Below are 5941 nucleotides of genomic sequence, written 5' to 3'. Positions count from 1 at the left end.
TCAAACCTTAGGAGCTCACTACCACCGCCGTTGATGTAAAGTGTGTACTGCTTTCAGTAAGCTAAAATGGCAATGGGCATCTCCTGTGTATTTTCATAGTTTATATGCCAATAATGGGAGTCCTGTATACTAAACTTACTTGAGTAAAAGGCTATAAGTATAATCAGCCTTTCTACAAGGCAATGAGAGTAACAACAAGTGTGATAGTCTAAAAATGCACATAGTATGACAACTACAGACTTACACTGGAAAACTGTTTAAAAGTATAACTACTGTATGTGTGGAGCGCCTCCATGTATCTACAGAGGCTCAGTCCATGCTGCAGCCGCCGTGGGTTAGATTCCGACCTGCAGCCCTTTGCTGCATATCATTACCCCTCTCTCTCCCCTTTTAATTCTTCAGCTGACCTCTCAAGTAAAGGCCTGAAATGCACCAACAAATCTTTAAAAAAAAAAGAATAACTGTGTGTGGAAATCAGGGACACACTACTAGTACTGGGTTACAGGTGCATAACATCTGCGACAGCCACACAGGATATTAAACCTGTTTCAAGTCCTTTCACCCTGTAATTGTTTGTCCTCTGTCACTAACAGACAAGTTCACAAACTCTAACTTGAAGCACTAAAATTGATTTTTTCTTCTTATTATATGTTTTAGGGGGGCTGAGATGAATTTGCTTGAGCCCCCCTAAAAAGGGTCTAAAATAGCCAATGGGAAACAAGCTGAGTTGGACTGACTTCTCATAAGAACTTACTTCATACTCAGAAACAGTTTTATAAAGGTACATTTATTAGGCCTACTTGTTATTATCACATCCAAGTAGCCTAGCCTCCATTTTTTGTTCATCATCAATATATCTGTCATATTACGTCCTGTCTACATAAAATCTGCACAACGTAATGTATTTACATTAACAAACGCTTTAATACCCAAACTCTGCATGTGAATATCAGAGCTGTCTGCAAGCTCTTGACTTCAACAGGAACATGGACGCAGTAAAAATGGGCGTACACACTCATGTGAATAATACATGAAAATTATACTTTCATTTGCTACCAAATACACCAAAACTATATTTGTTTTGTGAAAACTCTGAAAAGTGTATTTCTGTGTTTCTTAGTTGTGAAACAAGGAGTATTTAACCATCTCAATGGGAGAGAGTGAACAAGTTTTTGTCATATATTCAGGTATATATATACAGTACACCTAGTATTTATTTTGCAATTAGCTTATTAATCTGTGTGACTTCCATTTATCTCCCAGGTTCTCATGTCAATGCATCGCCTTTTAACAGACCAAAGTGTAAATGGACATTTAGGTCCAGGCTGCATTTAAAGCTCCAACACTGATGTTGGGTGATAAGGTCTGGCTCACAGTCTGTGTTCCAGTTCATTCCAAAGGTGATGGATGGGGTTAAGGTTAGGGCTTTCAGTCAAGTTCTTTCACACCAAACTCAAGAAATGATGTCTTTATGGATCTGGTTTTGTGCAAAGGGGCATTGTCATGTTCTTTCTTTCTTTCTTTCTGCCTTAAACGGTCAGGCCCCACAGTACATCCTGGACCTTTTGAAGCCGTATTTCTCTGGCCGGACTCTTCAGGCCTCTGGCCAGAACTTGCTTGTAGTCCCTAAGACTCGTTATAAGACCCGAGGGGACCTCTCTTTTCAGTCTGTTGCTCCCAGACTGTGGAACGCCCTGCCCCTGTCCATGCGTCTGGCAGACTCTGTTGTCTCTTTTAAAAAGGATCTGAAAACATGTTTATTTAGGAAAGCCTTTGGTTGATGGGTTTTCACTAGTGTCACTTTAATTTTACATATGTATATACATTTTATATTGTTTGTTTTACCTATTCTTTTGTACAGCACTTTGTGATTTTATCTGTGAAAAGCGCTTCATAAATAAATTTTACTTACTTACTTACTTACTTACTTTCTTTCTTTATTTAGATCCCCATTAGCTACTACATTAAGCAGCAGCTATTCTTGTTGTTGTTGAAGCTGGGAAGGGCCTTCCCCAAACTGCTGCCACACAGTTGAGGCACACTGTTGTCTTAAATATCACTGTTTTGCTGCAGCATTAAGATTTCCCTTGATTTGAATGAAGTAATCTATTATAAAAAAGCAGCCCCAGACAGAAAATACACAAATTACAGTATATGTGGACAGGCCTGTCCGTAAACATTTGGCCTTATAGTGCTACAGCAGGAGATGTTGTATTAGTGGTATGTGAATGTCTTTTGTGCTCCCTGCTAGAGCTTCACAGAAGTTTTCTTATTATCCAACTCATCCATGAAGCCCTCATCCACAGACTCACTGTCCACCTCCTCTCCTTCATCCTCTGTGGGCAGAAACACATGAAGCTGAGTGCGAGCTGGACCGGCGGCAGCAGCCAGAGCGGGGCGTTCACTGCAGCTCGGGAGACAAGGCTTCCCAACGACAGATAATGGCTCTCCCTGAGACGATGAGTTGCGTCTGCGAGACTGCATCACTAAAGGTCGGAGGTCACTCTGTAGCATCTCTGCGCTCAGGGCTGGGTTGTGCGAATGGCGCCTCACTGGTCTTGGCTTGGAGCTAGGTTGAATGGCCTGGGAGAAGTGAATATAGGCCGGTCTGCTGCAGCTTTGGACCTGCTGGTGGTTCTGCTGCTGTTGGGGCTGGCAGGTCCCAGATGGGTGGCAGGTCTTGCAGGGGAGCAGGACTGATGACTTGGAAAATGGAGGAGGAGGTGGGGGTCGCTTTTGTAAAACACTGGGGCGACGGTTGCTGGAAAATCCCTCAAATAGGACTTTCTCATTCGGGGTGAGGAGGGATTGCTCACTGAAGCTGCGGAGAAAATAATGGAGGGTTTAGTACTAAAACTTTTCCAGTAATATATGTTAATTATAATTTTTTTGTGGCATTTATTACACAGGACAACCGAAGATGTGAAAGGGGAGAGAGAGGATAATGACATGCAGTAAAGGGTCGCAGGTCAGAACTGAACCCACGGCCACTGCGGCAAGGACTGAGCCTTTATACATGGCGCGCATGCTCAACCAAGTGAGCTATCCAGGCGCGCCAGGAATACATGTCAATAACAATTGTGATGGGAATGTTGCTTTGCATGTATTTAGTCATAAACTAAATTATTTCACAAATTGATATGTTGACCTAAAGATGGCTCTAGATAGAAAGTTAAGATCACTAAAATTATTATCATTCATCCTGAGGGGGCCATGATTGTCTAAATCAAATTTCACCGCAATCTGTCCAATAACTGTGGAGACATTTCAACCAAAAACAACAAAAGTCTACCTCATGGTGGCGCTAGAGGAAGAGTCAGGGGATCACCAAAGTCAGCAGGATTCATCCTCTGGGTATCATGAATGTCTGTACAACGTTTAATGACAATCTATCAAATAGTTGTTGAAGTATTTTCCAGTTTGGCAAAAGTGGTGGACTCACTGGTCGACTGACAGATATTGTCAGGGCTAACAAAACCAATAAAAATGTTCACACATCAGGCCTCTTCCTCCTCATCTATTTGATGGTTATTCAAAACCTGCTCTGCTTGGGTGAGTGGAGGCCATCAATACTTGGTCAGACAGCGAGGTGTTTGTGTGTGTGTGTGTGTGTGTGTGTGTGTGTGTGTGTCGCTCAAGTTTCTCCCTCCTCTGAGGTAAGCCAGTGTGGGTGCTGCATCAGGCGACGGATCGGCTTCCACACCTGAGATTTATGACACACTGGTCCCTGGCCTTCTGTACTCAAAGCAAACCAGGGGGGAGCGTAGAAGTGGCCTACATTATGCTATCAAATTGGGACGGACCAGTGAGGAAACAATTACACTGTAATTCCAGTCAAGCGTTGAAGCCTTGACAGGCACTTTCTGCTGAAATGAATAGAGATGTTGGAGATGGGAGAGTGGAGATGACATACAGCTGATTAATCACATTCAAACCTGCAGTGAAGAGGCTGCATGATCGCCACCGGGTGTCCTTTATCACTAACACAATGATGTGACTCAGTCCTTTGTCTTGTCCTGTATTTTAAAGATGCTTATTGCCAATGTAATACACATTAAATATAAATATCATGTAAATGTTCTCAATTAAAATCAAGGTTTACTTAAATAGCCTAAAATAACAAATGGTTTTCAGAGAGCTTTAAACACCCTTTATCTGTGGCCGGTTAGCTCAGTTGGTAGAGCAGGCGCACATATGTAGAGGTTTATTCCTCGACGCAGAAAGTCAAGAGTTTGACCTGTGACGGTTTCCTGCATGTCTTTCCCCCTCTCTCTCCTTTCATATCTCAGCTTTCCTATCCATTAAAGGTTGGAAATGCCTAAAAATAATCTTATCCTTTTACTCTGTTTGGTAGAACACACACACACACACACACACACACACACACACACACACACACACACACACACACACACACACACACACACACACACACACACACACACTCTCTTTCTCTCTCACACACACACACACACACACTCTTTCTCTCTCACACACACACACACTCTTTCTCTCTCTCTCTCTTACACACACACACAGTGAGTGTATTGATCTTCTCATCTAACTCTCAGTAAGCCTATTTCCCAAAATGTTAAACTATTCCTTTAAGATGATTCAATTTGATTTTATCTTATTTATTTATTTATTTTTATCTTCATTTTAATCATCAAGACAGCTCCTCAGTCAGACTCAGGAAACCATTTAATCTGTAAACACCAAGCGTGTGATTTAAATAATGTTTTAAAAGAAAGAAAGAGAAGCCGAGATATAAATGTTGTCTCTTAATAAATCCTAATGTTTTTAAAAACAGCAGTTTGTGGGGTGGGACATCACCTATATGTAAAGCATTATATATACACACAAGAAAGACTCGCAATGAATTATTTTCTTGATTAATGGTACAAAATGTCAAAATTTACGTCACAAGTTTCAGAGCCTGAGGCAATGTCTTTAAGATGTTGTTTTGTCTGACCAACAGTTCAAAAACAACACGTTTCAGTTGATTCTCACAATGTTTAGAAGAGTCTTTTGGAAATTACTTCACATCGGCAGTTAGTATTGTTAATATAACTGTTATAATTGGAGATGTTTGAAAAACCCAAAAGAAAGGACATTTCAAAGAAACAGATGCTTGGTTCAGTGACTAGAATGTAAACTGAACCTTCAGCTACTGTCTGATGTGCAGCTTACCTGAGACGAGCCATGCTGCTTCGCCTGCGAGGCTCCTTGGCTGTAGCTACAAGTGAAGGCAGCCTCAGAGGGGTCCTGGTCCCCCAGCCTCCTCCTGCTGTTGGTGGAGGGTGCACAGAGCTGGTGAGCAGGTAGGTCTGGACCAAAGCTCTGCTCTTCTGGACAGCTCTCTGATGCCACTGTCCACTGATGTCCAAACCCAGGCCGAACACGGCTGTTGGGGGTTCAGCTCCAGCAGCAGCACGGCCACTCATTGGTCTCTGAGTTTGTGTCACACCTGGAAAAGAATGTACCTGAAAATGTCCTCTGATAGTTAAACTGGAAAGTGGTTTATCCTGCAACACGTGGACGGCTTGAACAAAAACAACATAATAACTTTAGATCAAGCAGACGGAGTGGACTACTGCCAAGACCTGGATCTATGTGCACCTACAGGCCCTGGGGGGGGTGAATTGAGAGGGGATTGTACCGCTCCACCTGTGGGCAGCGGACACCATCAATGATGCATGCCCATTAATGATGCATGGCTGGAGCTGGTCAGGTGGACTGTGGACACCACCTACTTTACCTCCTCTCTCCTTTTCCCTCTTCCCCAGGTCATCTTACAGTTGGAGGGAACAGGTGGTAAACAGACATGGTGAAGTGTGAGTGTTCAACTGTTCAAACACGTTTAACTTGAATGTACAACAAATATAAATGTGATACAATAAGCTTCAAATAAATATGACTATTATTTATTTTTGTAAATACT

Source organism: Sander lucioperca, chromosome 14 (assembly GCF_008315115.2).
Source record: "Sander lucioperca isolate FBNREF2018 chromosome 14, SLUC_FBN_1.2, whole genome shotgun sequence".
Taxonomy (NCBI): Eukaryota; Metazoa; Chordata; class Actinopteri; order Perciformes; family Percidae; genus Sander; species Sander lucioperca.
The sequence above is the reverse complement of the archived record's forward strand: the minus strand, read 5'-3'. Positions refer to the sequence as shown.